We start from the raw sequence: 15901 nt of genomic DNA on the forward strand, positions 1-15901 counted from the left end.
TGACAAAACGAGGTAAAAACAGCCACATTTGAGTCCCTTTGCAATTGATCATGAGTATTACAAGCAAACTGACTTCAAGAAGTCAGTGCTTTCAGAACACTCTTTGCCACTTATTTGTAAAAACATTATTCTCATGTGGTGGTATTCTGCACAGACTGATGATTGAAAATGAGAATTTTGTTTGTTCTTTCAACTTTAAAACGTCTTTATTTTAGAACTGACACTGCCCCCATTAAAAACGTTATTTTTTTGTTGTTGTTTTTTACTAATCTGCAAAAATATCTTGTTCCTAGATCTCTGCTTTTGATTTAATTGCATGGCTTATTACACTTGCATGTATTATTTGTTAATTACATAATTTTACATGTTTTCCATGTATTTCTTAAACTGGGATCTGTCTAAAATACATTATATGTATGTACATAAGAATCAGAGTGAACGTTGATCTAGTTTTTTTTTTTTTTTTTAAATCGATTGACAGCACTATATAGTGTTGTATTTTGTTGTATACTTAGTTCCCACAGGCCAATTAATGTCACGTGACCTCCCCGGAGACGCCATCTTTGAGGGCATAAGCTGCTGTGTTTACAAAGTTTTACCAGAGAATGTCGTTTTACAAACAAATATTTATTTATGTTTATAATGTTACGCAAATCTTGAAGAGACGAAGTGAAATAGATTATAAAGAGAGTCTATTAAAACAAGACAGAGAGAGGTACAATGCGAAAATATGCAGTAACGAAGGAAGCACTGACTGATTATGCAGCTTTGCCTCAGATACAGTATTTTCTTGTGTACCTTTATCTGGTATTGGCTAGGAGTTTTTACACATGTGAGCAATTCCGAGCCTGGAAATCACTGGAGGTGTACAATCAGATTGCTGAGGGTTGGGGACGTTTGCTCAAGTGCAATCAATGGAAAAGTAACTTAGTCTTCATAGCGAAGGTAGAGCATGATGCTAAACTATCTGTCTATTAAAAAGCCATAGCCTGCACAACTTAATTCCTATGTTCCCCTTAAAACAGTCACCGGTGCTTTCTGTATATGCATGTACTTATTTGTACACTGAAGAATAGGGGTGGAACGGTAGGCTACATGTATTCGTATTGAACCGAACCAGTGCGGGCGTCATGGTTCGGTGCATGAATATAAAAATAAACAACTCGCGTGCAAATTAATTAATGTAATGCGGAACTACTTTATACGCGGGTTCTTTAGGGACATAATCTGAGATTGCAATGCTGGAATGTGTGTGTGTGTGTGTGTGTGTGTATGTGTGTGTGTGTGTGTGTGTGTGTGAGAGAGAGTGAGTGAGTGAGAGAGAGAGGGAGTCGCGGGCGCGATCGAACAGTGGAAACAATGTTGTTTTGTATGTTTTTAATAGCTTGTCATTTTGTTCATACAGGACATTATTCAAACTGCTAAGATTTAACTTATATTTGTGTACACTCGCAATAAAACACAACCTTGTGCTTTTGTCAAACAAATTTTTGCGTCTTTTGAGTGAGTTTCTTTCCTGTTTATCCTCGCCAGCCATAACCTCCGTCGTTGTTCTGACAAAAGCGTACACTCTAAAAAATGCTGGGTTGTTTTAACCCAACTTTGGGTCAAATATGGACAAACCCCAAAAAATGATGGGTTGTTTTAACCCAATTTTGGGTCAAATATGGACAAACCCAAACGTTGGGTTAAAAATTTAATTTAAAAATTTAACCCAACGGCTGGATTTGTCCATATTTGACCCAAAGTTGGGTTAAAACAACCCAGCATTTTTTAGAGTGTAGTCTTCTCACATGCATGGAGTCTAATGACGGGTACACTGTAAAATCCTAATTTAACTGAATCTCCGGCACGATTTGAACATCCATTGACAGCAGGAGATGACCATTCACTTTTTAACACGAAACTCATTTCACTTCGTTTAACTCGTATTGCTTCTTCTAATGTTCTGCCCACAGCAATGGCACTGGGTCGGCAAATGCCGTATGTTGTGACGTCATGTGGGAACTATATAGTAGGCTTAAAAAATAACTTTTAATTTAAGTGAACTTCCCTCACATAAACCAATAACAAATGTAATATTTACCTTTCTACCCGTCTAACAGATAGGACATTTACAGAAAGTGAATAAAGTTATCAAACAGTCTGAACTGCATAAATGATCAATTAAATATAGACTAATACTTATTAAAGCTACAAAAGTTCTTTAGTCAAGAGCAGTGAGTAATGAACTGTGTTCTTTGATTAACTTTAATGACAGACAGAATTAGTGCCGTTGTCACTTTAAGATCTGCCACTGCTGACAGAGGGATCTCACACGTGTCTCGTTCTCTCACAACTCTTTACGTTCATTTAAGACTTTTCTATCACATTATAGGGGGCTTTCACACTGGCAGTTTAGTTCGGAACGGGGCACGGTTCGCATAAAAAAAAATCGCTAATGTGAACGCTGTCATGGGACCCGGTTGCGCACTGCCGGGGTACCGAACCCGTCAACCCGAGACTACCTGGAGGAGGAGGTCTGAGTTCGGTTGCTCCCTAACCATGCTACGCTTCGCGTGAATTTGAAAGCAGCACGGACTCGGGTGCGCACTTGTTCAGGAAGTAAAGTGACCTGCGCATGCGTTTTAGCTTATTGTGATGTATTCAGTTAAGATCTATTTCCATCTTTCTTTTTTCTTTCTATCTTTCTTTTTCTTTCTATCTATAGTTTTTTCTTTCTATCTATATTTCTTTTTCTTTCATTCTTTCTTTCTTGTTCTTTATTTTTTCTTTCTTTCTATCTATCTTTGTTATGTGGATGGCGGATGAACCCAAGCGCAGACAGCAAATGACTTTCACAGGATTTATTAAAGGACAAAAACAGAAAACAAAAGCCGATGGGCAAAACAAGACAGGGCAAGGCAAATACTCAGACAGTAAACTAACAACTACGACAGGAACAGAACTTCTTGATGACAAGACTCTCAACAGATTACTCACGGCAAGACTCACACAACGTATGACGATGTCAAACAATGAACCGACCCAGGACAGCAAACACAAGGGGATTATAAAGGGAACACTAATGACAAAGACAGGTGAAACGGACTAGACAATAATGACGAGACGAGGATAACAAGGGGGCGGGGTAACGTAACGAGACAACACAAGCACATGGTCCAAACAATTGGCCATGCGCTTGTACACAAAACATGATTCTGTCATGATCCTGCCTCACGACCAGGGAAAATCAAGAACACTAAGGCAGAATCATGACAGAACCCCCACCTTAAGGAGCGGCTACCAGACGCTCCTCAAGGGGACATTAAACACGGGACATGACAGACTGTGACAAAGACACGAACCAACAAAACATGGAAAGCATTAATAATGGCAAACATGAAAAAACAATAACAGGGCTGGGGTGAAACATCAAATACAACATACAAGGCAAAGGAGGTGGAGGAAACACAGAGTTCATGGGGGGAGGTCCAGGGTGGATGGGAGGACTGGGGGTCTTGGGTCCACGGGATAAGGGGTGAGGACGAGGACTCTGGGCAGGCTTAGACGGAGACACACGAGGAGAGGTCTTGGGGGAAACAGTCCGGGGCTTAGTGGAGACAGGGAAAACAGTCCGGGGACTAGTGGTGACAGGGACAAACGGGGAAACAGTCCGGGGACTAGTGGTGACAGGAACAAACGGGGAAACAGTCTGGGGACTAGTGGCAACAGCAACAAACGGGGAAACAGTCCGGGGGCTGGTGGAGACAGGGACGAACGGGAAAACAGTCTGGGATACTGCTTCATTGGTGGCAGCAACAGATTCAGACACGGAGGACACAGAGGATGAGGAAACGGGACTCCTGACGGGGGACATAGCAGGCGAAGGGGCAGGACTGGGTGCAGCGCTCTCCGTGGCAGGCTTGGGTGCAACGCTTCCAGTGACAGGCTTGGGTGCAGCGCTCACAGACACAGTGGGCTCGGGACAAGACATGACAGGAACATCGAGGATCTTGACAAGCTTGGCAAGGTAATCTGCTAGAGTCTCGGCAGCAGCAACGATAGGCATCCTCTTACGAGCAGACACCGCTTGCAGGACTGCTTCTGCAGCTTGATCAGCCACACCTCTCACAGAGGCAGATTCTGTAACCGGGCAACCAGCTACTGACTCAGGAACAGCGCTTGCAGTAGCGGGTTCCGGGACGGCGCTTGTTGGAGCGGGCTCTGGGACGGCGCTTGCTGGAGCGGGCTCTGGGACGGCGGTCACGGCTGCAGATTCAGGAACAGCGCTTACAGAAGCAGCTTCAGGAACTGCGCCTTCAGCTGCAGACTCTGGGACAGCGCTTACTGTTGCAACCTCAGGAACAGCGGTCGCGGCTGCAGATTCAGGAACAGCACTTAATGCAGCAGACCTGCATTCTGAGCTCTCAGTTGCAGCAGCGGGCTCTGGGACAGCGCTTGCAGTAGCGGGCTCTGGAACAGCGCTTGACGAAGGATGGGAGGCTCCCCTCTTCCTCCTCTTTCTCCTAGGTCGGGAAGCAATGGTTACAGCAGGACTCGTGATCGGCTGGATGGGCTCAGCGGAAGACAAAACAGGACCTGGGAAGACCACTTCTGGTAGGGTGAGCTCAGATGACGGTGACTCCGAGGGGGAATCCCAAGAAACCCGTCTCCCTCATTATCCAGAAATTTCTGGCTGGATGAAGGACCACCACCTTCAACTAAACCTTGCGAAGACAGAGCTACTTGTGGTCCCGGCCAACCCAACACTTCATCACAACTTCTCCATTCAGCTAGGCTCGTCATCCATAACTCCATCAAGGTCAGCTAGGAACCTTGGGGTTGTAATTGATGATCAGTTGAAATTCACAGACCACATTGCTAGAACTGCCCGGTCCTGCAGATTTGCCTTGCACAACATTAGGAGGATCAGGCCCTTCCTTACAGAGCATGCTACACAACTCCTTGTCCAAGCACTTGTTATATCCAGACTGGACTATTGTAATGCTCTCCTGGCTGGTCTTCCAGCTTGCTCTGTCAAACCTCTACAATTGATCCAGAATGCTGCAGCCAGAGTAGTCTTTAATGAGCTGAAGAGATCACACGTCACTCCTCTTCTCACAAAATTGCACTGGTTGCCAGTTGCCGCTCGCATCAAATTCAAGGCACTGGCGTTTGCCTACAGAACAACCACTGGCACTGCTCCCTCTTACCTAAACTCATTACTTCAGACTTATGTGCCATCCAGAAACCTGCGCTCTGCTAGCGAATGTCGTCTTGTGGTACCATCTCAAAGAGGCACAAAATCTCTTTCTCGGACCTTTACCATGGCTGTTCTCTGTTGGTGGAATGATCTGCCTAACTCAACCAGAGCTTCTGAGTCAGTAGCCACTTTCAAGAAACTGCTGAAGACGTATCTTTTTCGGCAGCACTTGATTCAGTAGAATTAACACTTTCTCTTCTCTTCTATTCTATAAAAAAATAAAAACTGCACTAAAATTAAACTGAGAGGGGTTATAGCACTTACGTATTGTTGTCCTACTGTTAGTTTAACTGCTTCTATTGTTCTCATTTGTAAGTCGCTTTGGATAAAAGCGTCTGCTAAATGAATAAATGTAAATGTAAATGTATACCACGAAGGTCAGCGGGTGTGGAAGACGCCTCTGGAGTCGTGGGGAAACCAGCCTGGTCCCCAAGCGTCACGACGCCTATCATACGACCCTCCGGGATTGCGGGCAGCACGCCAGGTGCTGAAGACATGGAGGAACTTTGCGACCCCTTCCGAGACAAACAGTCCACCATCTCACGGAACGGGCGGTGGACCAGCCTTTCTCGTTCAGCCAGAGGAGGGGGAGCATTGAGACCCGCGATGAGGTAGCGATTGAAGAGGACATCAGGTAAGAAAAACCTCCTCTCATTTGCTACCTGAGCATACTCCCTCAAGGACCTCTCTCCCTGAGGAGGGAAAGGAAGCTTGCCCATCTTCATATCAGAAAAAGTGTTCTGCCACCAATGTTTAAGGTCCTCCGAATGGTGTTCGACAGAAGAAAGCATACTGTCTGCTGGGTTCTGCGTAGGTCAGTTCATTCTGTTATGTGGATGGCGGATGAACCCAAACGCAGACAGCAAATGACTTTCACAGGATTTATTAAAGGACAAAAACAGAAAACAAAAGCCCACAATTGGGCAAAACAAGACAGGGCAAGGCAAATACTCAGACAGTAAACTAACAACAGGAACAGAACTTCTTGATGACAAGACTCTCAACAGATTACTCACGGCAAGACTCAGACAACGTATGACGATGTCAAACAATGAACCGACCCAGGACAGCAAACACAAGGGGATTATAAAGGGAACACTAATGACAACGACAGGTGAAACTGACTAGACAATAATGACGAGACGAGGATAACAAGGGGGCGGGGTAACGTAACGAGACAACACAAGGACATGGTCCAAACAATTGGCCATGCGCTTGTACACAAAACATGATTCTGTCATGATCCTGCCTCACGACCAGGGAAAATCAAGAACACTAAGGCAGAATCATGACAATCTTCTTTCTTTTTCTTTCTTTCTTTCTTTCTTTCTTTCTTTCTTTCTTTCTTTCTTTTTTTCTTACTTTCTTTCTCTCTATCTTCTCTTTCTTTCTTTCTTTCTTTCTTTCTTTCTTTCTTTCTTTCTTTCGGTACGTCAGTAACATTGATTATATGATGGCGCCAGTGTGTGTGGCCGGCCGTCCGTCGCTGTCAAATTTGTTTGTATTTTTATTGTTTGTGTCACTGTTTATACAAAATATTGACTCTCTGCTGGTCTACGATCGCCAAACGCTGCTTGATCTCCGATTCTCTGTGGGAACATTGATCAAATATGATCAGGGTGGGCAGAAAACTTTCCTCCCTCCTTTGTTGTCAAAGATACCTGCTCACTTCCTGCACAATCCGCCGTTACTTCCCAGAAGAAGGCGCTCCAAGCGGCGGGGGAAACGCAGCGGACAGCTGGTAAAACTTAAAGCTTATCTGGCGCTATATCCTGGATCGGGTCGGACTCCCTGTGGTGTCCTGGCAGGGTGGACTACCCTGGACCCTGCTAACACCTGGCTGGTACCTGTTGTCGGCACGAACGTGGAGGCACAGTTTCTCCGCCGATGCTCACCTCGACTCCGCAGAGGTGGCGTCAACTACGAATATCTTCGGCCGCTGAGTCGTGTACCTCAGACAGCCAGTCCGGCAACACAGGCCGCTTCTGTCAAAGCTGCCCTGGTCAATGCTAGCGAATCGCTAGCGAATAAGACCTTCATCCTAAATTACTTTTTTATCTCTCATGACTTGGATTTCTTATTCGTGACTGAAACCTGGCTGAATGTTGGTGAGTCAAGCGTTTTTTCTGAACTTTTACCGGCTGATTGCTCTTATTTTAACTCTCCGGGGACTACTGGTAGAGAAGGTGGACTTGCTATTATCTTCAAGGAAAAGTACAACTGCAGTCAGCTGACACTGCTCTCTTTCTCAAGTTTTGAACTAACAACGTTTGAATTGGGTAAATCTCATCCGGTACTATGTGCAGTTATATATCGACCTCCTAAATACAATAAGGATTTTATCAGTGACTTTTCTGTTCTCTTTCATAGGTTCACTCAACGCTGCGGAAAGCGCAGTGGGATATCCTCTGGATGTGCCGATTGCCTGAAGCCCTATAGAATCACGCCAATCCATTGGCTGATGGCGCTCGCGCAAAGCTGGCTCCGCCCCGACGCTCTTACGTCGTAGCATGATGTACGCGCGCGCGCCATCTTCTCCTCAGATTTCTCTGCCTTCACGAAGCGGTCACATCTCGCCCTTCGTGCGGTTTTTCTGAGCCCGAATTCTTCAATTCAACTTCAGCTTTCGTCTCGACACTTCAGCGACTGGTATAAGTGGAACTCTGTTCTCCTTACAGTGAAGTGTCATGGATTATCGACGCTGCTCTCCGCCATGCGTTCGTTTTATCTCGAACGACGACCCTCACAGTAAGTGTGTTAAATGTATGGGTTTTTCGCATGCGCGTGAGGCTGTATTAGGATTGTCGAAATGTAAATTTTGTGACAATCTCCTTCTCAAAACCCTCCGCTCTAGACTCGCGGTTTTTGAGAAGGAGACATTCGTTTCCCCCCGTCGCGCTCCCGAGACTGCTGAGGCCTCTCGTGGATCCGCGGCCTGGGGTTCGGATGTTGAGCTCGAGGATATTGAGTATGAGCAGACGGGCCTCGCCCTTTCTCTCCCTCCCTCTCCCGAGCACGCACGCGGCGCGGTTGAATTCGCGCATGATTATTTATGTCCCAGCCCGGGAGCCCGCGAATCGGTTTCTTTCGGTCTGGATGACGTTATTTACACTGCAGCCTCCGACTCCGAGGATTTCGGGCCTGCTTTGGCTGATGACGTTATCCCGCCTAGCGGCCAGGACGCGCGGCCTACTCCGGCCTACACTGAGCTTATTGAGGTGCTGTCGCGCGCTACAGAGAAGCTCTCTATTGACTGGCCTGATGAGCCCCGCGAGTCTCAATCGTCCAAACTCGACGAGAGGTTCCTACGTGGCCCTAATTCTAGGCCAGAGCGAAGAAAGCTGCCCTTTTTCAGCGATCTGCATCACGAGATCTCCAGATCCGGGAAGCAGCCATTCTCCGCACGCCTAACTAATGCGGCAGCCGCTGACTTCACCAACCTTGTTGGTTTTGTGGAGCAGGGTTATTCCGCTATTCCAGCGGTCGAGGACACGCTGGCTAACCACCTCGCCCCGTCGTCTGCACCGTCTTGGAAGGCGCGTCCCCTTCTTCCTTCCAAGGCTTGTAGGACTACTTCCTCCCTTATTGGGAAGTCTTACATGGCGGCTGGTCAGGCAGGCATGGCCCTGCATACCATGGCCATCCTTCAAGCCTACCAAGCGGACGTCTTGAAGGACATGGATGAAGGAGAGGGACTGACGCCCGAAGCTGTCAAAGAGCTTCGCAAAGCCACAGATCTGGCCCTAAGAGCCACCAAGCACACTGCTCGGGCTGTAGGTCGCTCTATGGCGGGCTCGGTTGCTGCAGAGCGCCACCTCTGGTTGAATCTCACGGAGATCCGAGACAAGGATAAGAGTTTCCTCCTGGATGCCCCTATCTCCCACTCAGGTCTTTTCGGGGAGGCGGTCAACACGGTGGTTGACAAGTTCCGCGCCGCTAAGTCTCAGTCGGCCGCGTTCAGGCAGTTTATGCCCAGGAGGGTCAGAGGGCCCAGTGACTCCAACCCTCCCCCTTCTCAAACCCGAGAACGCTCTGCTCATAGGGCTGAGTTCCCTACTAGCAGGAGTGACCCGGCTCGCCACCCACCAACTACTGTCTGGGGAGCCCGAGGTCGTCCATTTCCTCGCCAGCGCCCTCACAAGCGCCTTCAGCTGAAGCGGTCCAACAAATCGGCCGCTCCAGCCTCCTCGAGCCGTTCCTGACCCGCAGGGCAGGAGGAGGAGAGCCTCATCAGATCTACGAGGTTGGGACAGACCGCGCAAGCGTTTCTGCCCTCCTCCAGCCGGCTCTCCTCATCCAACCCTGTCACCTTCGCCACCCAGCGTGTTTCGAAGTGCAGGTCCTGTTTCACTCTCTTCACCCAGTCCGGCGCAGGAGGAAGGAGACGCATCTTGCTTTCTCCCCTCGCTCCCGGTGCACGTTACACCCGCCAATCGCTTCCTCAGAGGCACAGTTCTTTTTCCTCTGGAGCAGGCGGACCCAGTTACTTCTATCCAGGTGGTGGTACCCCCCAATACGTGTCAGGACGCCAAGCGCTCTCCTCCACGGTCAACCGCGCCTCCCCATGGAAACCAGCGCGACACCCTACCTCAAGTATGTCCCTTGCACTGCAACACTCCTCTGCCTCTATCACATTTCGTTCAAGAATGGGAGCGTTTACCAGGGGTATCGCCTTGGATCCTTCGCACAGTTCGGCTCGGCTACACGCTTCAGTTTTGTCGCAACCCCCCCTGCTTCAACGGGGTCTTTCCTACTGTAGCCGACAGCGCCGCTCAGGCTTCTGTACTACAGCAGGAGATTTCATCCCTTCTGCTGAAGGGGGCGATAGAAGAGATTCCTTCGGGGGAAGTCGAACAGGGCTTCTACAGCCGTTACTTCCTGGTCCCGAAGAAGGGGGGCGGCCTGCGGCCGATACTAGATCTTCGCCGGTTGAATTTCTCTCTTTACAAAGGAAAATTCAAAATGTTGACGCTGAAGGCCATCATATCTCATATCCGGCGGGGGGACTGGTTCGTGACGGTAGACCTCAAGGATGCTTATTTCCACATCCAGGTCGTACGGCGACACAGGAAGTTCCTCAGGTTCGCCTTTGGAGGGAAAGCGTACCAGTACAGGGTCCTCCCCTTTGGCCTCGCTCTAGCGCCAAGGACGTTCACAAAGTGTATGGATGCTGCTCTGGCCCCGCTGCGGCTCCAGGGCATCCATATACTCAACTACCTGGACGATTGGCTCCTTTTAGCCCACTCCAGAGAGTTGGTGACTCACCACAGGGACATTGTCCTCCGTCATATTCAGTCTCTCGGTTTGAGGCTGAATACGGAGAAGAGCGTTCTTACTCCAGCTCAGAACACGGTTTTCTTGGGGGTATGCATGGACTCCGTTCTTATGCAGGCCCGTTTGGCTCCTGCACGGATTTCCAGTCTGGTGACATGTCTGTCCCGTTTCGCACTAGGCCAGCATGTTTCCGTGAGCACCTGCCGCAGACTTCTGGGCCTTATGGCCGCGGCCTCCCCTGTGCTACCTCTGGGGCTGCTCCACATGAGACCTTTTCTGTGGTGGATGAAGCTCTCAGGGGCTCGGCCCACGGGGCCAGCCTTTCGCCTATTGAAGGTGTCGCGCAGTTGCTTTCGCGCCCTGTCAATCTGGCGGGACCCCCTCTTCCTTCAGAAAGGAGTCGGTATGGGTGCGGTATTCCGTCGCCAGATGGTTACGACGGATGCCTCTCTGACCGGCTGGGGAGCGGTTTTCGAGGGCAGGCCAGCGCAGTGCCGCTGCTAGCCATTTTGGTGCCCCAAGCATAATTCATTTATGATGCCCCCCCCGCCCCCCCTAAAAAAAAACATTTTCATTTAGGATTTTCATTTTGGGGGGCTAAGCCCCCAATGAGGGTATGATTTATAAAAAAAATAAAAAGCTAAAAAGTAACACTTTAGATTAGGGTCTAATGTTTACTATTAACTAGTTTCATTACCATGCAATGGCATGGTTTTATAATCACTGGGATCCCGAATTTGAGGCAGGTTAGTTAGGGGTGTTCGGGGGAAATTTTTGGATTTTTCTGAACTACAGATGTGCATTTTAAGATGTTGTGAAGGCAAAAATAATAATAATAATAATAATTCGATAACAACAGCTTTAAAACCATGTCAGTGTGCAGCTGATTATTTTTCTCTCCTCATCAGCATCACACTCTTTTTCTCTTTGTTTTTATCTTGCCCTGTCTCTTCCCCTCCTAAAGTTGGCTTTTTTTAATTTACTAAAGGTTACATTTTGTATTTTATTCTCAATATGTACACATTCATTATAAATCCTGTGCCTAACATGATGAAAACGGCTTTGTTCATGTTTCTTGTCCCCTCACAATGACAGTAGCCTAAACTATTACACTAGGCTACATGTTACAGGCCTATTTTCAGTTAAAAATGGCGAAATTAGACAAAACTATATTAGTTTGCCTAATTATTTTTTGTCATTCGTTTAACATTTATGACCTAAAAAAACCTGTCAAATAAAGTTAAGTTTAGCTACTTACATCTTATCTCGCACTTGACCGTACACTGAAGCGTCGAGTTGCACTGTTAAAATTCGCGCTCAGCGTCTGTGAACATAAAGCCTGCCTACTTTGATTTGATTGGTCATCTCAAATATTCTGACATTGACGAGCAGTGACAGACCAATGAGGCTCAGAAGAACACACACATGAACACACACACACACACACACACCCTGTCCTGTGTTTCTGACGTGCTCTCTGTCTCTGCTCGGCGCCGCTGCGGAATGAAGAGGAAGAACGCGCTGAATCTGATTATAACAAGAAGTTTGATGATTGGTTTTTCATTAGGCTATTTTTGGTGCCCCCTCAGCACTTGGTGCCCTACGCACAGCGCGTGATGCGCGTGGTGGGAGCGGCGGCGCTGGGCCAGCGTGTGGGGTTTGGACTGGCGAGACCCTCTCGTGGCACATAAACAGCTTGGAGCTGAGGGCTGTCTTCCTGGCTCTTTGCCACTTTCTCCCTTTCCTCGAAGGACACCATGTCATTGTCAGAACGGACAATATGGCAGTAGTGTCCCATGTAAACAGACAGGGGGGTTCACGATCGCGCACCCTAGACAGGCATGCGCGTCACCTTCTCCTGTGGTCCCAGGACAAGTTCCTCTCTCTGAGAGCAGTTCATGTCCCAGGGATTCTGAACCTCGCAGCAGATTTTCTGTCGAGGCAGAAGCTCAGGTCTGGGGAATGGATGTTGAACCGCCAGTCGGTGGCCCTGATCTGGGAGGTGTTCGGAAAAGCGGAAGTGGACCTCTTTGCATCTCAGGAGTCGTCCCAATGCCCGCTTTGGTTCTCTCTGAGCCCTCCAGCTCCATTGGGGATAGATGCGTTCGCCCACCCTTGGCCGATGCAGAAACTCTATGCCTTCCCGCCCATCAAGCTGATCCAGGCGGTTCTGTCCAGAGTGAGGGAGAGCGGAGTCCGCCTCCTTCTGGTAGCCCCATTCTGGCCGTCCCAGCCATGGTTTTCGGAGCTGATCCCTCTGTTGGAATCCTCCCCCTGGGAGATACCGGTCAGGGAGGACCTGCTTTCCCAGCTTCAGGGCAGGATATGGCATCCTCGCCCCGACATTTGGAAGCTGTACGTTTGGCCTATCAGAGGCCGTTAGCTTTAAGCTTTGATCTCCCAACCGACGTTCAGGAGACTATTGCGAATGCTAGAGCCCCTTCGACGAGGAGGCTATATTCCTCCAAGTGGAGGGTGTTCGAGGCGTGGTGCTTAGCACATGATAGGAACCCAGTTAGCTGCCCAGTAGGCTCAGTGCTGGAATTCCTGCAGGAAAAGTTTGCTTCCGGAGCGGCCGCTACCACTCTCAGAGTGTATGTCGCAGCTATTGCTGCTCATAGAGAATCGGATGAGATTCCCTTGGGGAAACTGAGGTTAGTTTCGGCCTTCATGCGTGGGGTTAGGCGCCTGAAACCGGCTCGCCCCCCTAGTGTTCCCTCGTGGGACCTGTCAGTCGTCCTGGAGGGTTTGACAGAGGCTCCCTTCGAGCCCTTGGAGTCAGCTCCTGAGCGGATTCTGACTCTTAAGGTTGCTCTTTTGTTAGCTTTATCTTCACTGAAGCGGATAGGGGATTTGCAGGCTCTCTCTATTAGTGAGTCATGCTTGGACTTCGCTCCTGGCCTGGTTAGGGTTACCTTGAGGCCGAGGTCGGGGTATGTACCCAAGGTTCTTTCCACGGCGTTCCGCTCTCAGGTTGTTAACCTTAATGCTTTCCACCCTCCTCCTTTTGCCTCTGAGGAAGAAAGGAAACTTAACTTGCTCTGCCCGGTCCGTTCTTTGAAGTTGTATGTAGATCGCTCAAGCGGTTGGAGGAAATCAAACCAGCTCTTGGTATGTTTTGGTGCTGGCCGCCGCGGGCTTGCAGCATCAAAGCAGAGGATTTCCCACTGGGTAACGGACGCTATTTTGCTGGCTTATGAGGTGCGTGGTTTGCCTTCACCTCTTAGCATCAGAGCGCATTCCACCAGAAGTGTGGCTTCCTCTCAAGCTCTCTTTAGAGGGGCCCTCTTGGAAGACATTTGTGTGGCGGCAGGTTGGTCCTCTCCGCACACCTTTGTGAGGTTCTATAATTTGGATCTTGACATGACTCCAGGTTCCCAGGTTCTATCTGCTTGAACCTATCATGGTTGTTATTATTTGGTCTGGTACCGGTTATGGCAGCGCTTAGCTTGGCGAGTTTGGTATTTCGTTCCCACTGCGCTTTCCGCAGCGTTGAGTGAACCTATGAAAGAGAACGTCTCTGGTTACTTACGTAACCTATGTTCTCTGAATAGGGAACGAGACGCTGCGTTCGCTGCCAAGCTCCTCGCGCTGCCGACAGTTTTTCTTTTCGGCAGAGAAATCTGAGGAGAAGATGGCGCGCGCGCGTACATCATGCTACGACGTAAGAGCGTCGGGGCGGAGCCAGCTTTGCGCGAGCGCCATCAGCCAATGGATTGGCGTGATTCTATAGGGCTTCAGGCAATCGGCACATCCAGAGGATATCCCACTGCGCTTTCCGCAGCGTCTCGTTCCCTATTCAGAGAACATAGGTTACGTAAGTAACCAGAGACGATTTCCTGTCTGAAATCATGCCGAAATACGATCGGATTTTAATTGTAGGGGATATACGTAAATATTCATGTATGTTGTCCTACAAATCTGCTGGCAAAAGACTTTTTAAATCGTATCGATGTTTTTAATCTTACGCAGTTTGTTTCTGGTCCGACGCAGATCCATGGACACACATTAGACCTTGTTCTGTCATACGGTGTACCTATTTGTACTGTAGACGTGTATGAAGCTGTCTTCTCTGATCATGCACCTGTTTTATTCGACATTTCTATTCCATATCGATCCATTAAGCAATAGGCTCCACCTCGTATTTGCAGAATGATCAAACCCACCACTGCTGCGCAATTCTCTGGTGCTTTTAATATCGCTAGGGAGGCTATGGGATCCGCTGCTTGTCAAAATACAACTGAATTAATATCTGCTTTCTCATCAACCTGTTGCAATATTCTTGACACTATTGCCCCATTTAAATCTATGTGTTCGACACCCAAATTTGAACCTTGGATAAATGATCAAACGCGGGTTGCTAGACAACGGTGTAGGAAAGCTGAGCGTAAATGGAAAAAGGATAATCTGCAGGTGTCTTACGACATTCTTAGAGAAAGCTTGCACAATTATCAGAGAACAGTTAAAGCCGAGAAGACCAAATATCTATCAGAATTGATCTCAAATAATTCCCACAAACCTCATGTTCTTTTTAAAACATATAACTCTGTTCTTAATACTCCGCAATCTACTTATCATATAGCATCCTCTGTGGACTGTGAAAAGCTTCTCCACTTTTTTGTGGAAAAGGTGGCTTCAATTAGAGCAAGCATCTCCCGTCCTGCTTGTGACCCCTTCATTTCCGTAGAGTGTGCAGCTGCTTTCACCCAATTTGAGTCGGTATCCATCTCTACTCTCAAAAATATTGTTTCACATTTGAAACCCTCTGTCTGTCCCACTGATATTCTCTCACCTCGTCTTTTTAAAGATGTGTGGGACACTATTGGACCTAGCATCCAAGAAATTATAAATAGCAGCCTTACTACAGGTTCTGTACCGGCCTATTTCAAACAAGCAGTGGTGCATCCACTCATCAAAAAAACAAATTTGGACACATAAACACTCTCAAACTATCGCCCTATCTCCAAACTCCCCTTTGTCTCAAAGATTCTAGAGAAGACAGTTCTATTACAGTTGCAGACCTTTTTAGACACACATGGTGTTCTTGAGGTGTTCCAATCTGGTTTTAAAATATTTCATAGCACTGAATCTGCACTTTTAAGAGTATCTAATGATCTTTTAATCTCAACTGATTCTGGAGACTATGCGATTCTTATGCTTTTGGATCTTACAGCAGCATTTGACACAGTTGACCACAGCATCCTTATCTCTCGCCTTGAGCATGGCGTGGGGATTAAGGGTACTGCCTTAGAATGGTTTAGATCATACTTGTCAGACAGAGATTTTAGAATCAGTTTTGGTGGCTCTATTTGTGCCTCACAAGTGGAGTTCCCCAGGGTTCTATTCTTGGGCCAATTATTTTTTCACTTTATTTACTTCCCC

The 15901-nt window shown here is 47.9% G+C and overlaps 1 protein-coding gene across 2 annotated transcripts in view; it reads right to left on the bottom strand.

Annotated features, from left to right (window-relative positions):
- LOC130082414 (uncharacterized) overlaps positions 1-15901 on the bottom strand; it is a 109750-nt gene that overhangs the window by 45514 nt on the left and 48335 nt on the right. The gene's annotated exons all lie outside the window — the stretch shown is intronic.

The sequence above is a fragment of the Rhinichthys klamathensis genome, unplaced genomic scaffold, assembly GCF_029890125.1.
Source record: "Rhinichthys klamathensis goyatoka isolate OS25496 unplaced genomic scaffold, OSU_Roscu_1.1 h1tg000045l_1, whole genome shotgun sequence".
Classification (NCBI taxonomy): Eukaryota; Metazoa; Chordata; class Actinopteri; order Cypriniformes; family Leuciscidae; genus Rhinichthys; species Rhinichthys klamathensis.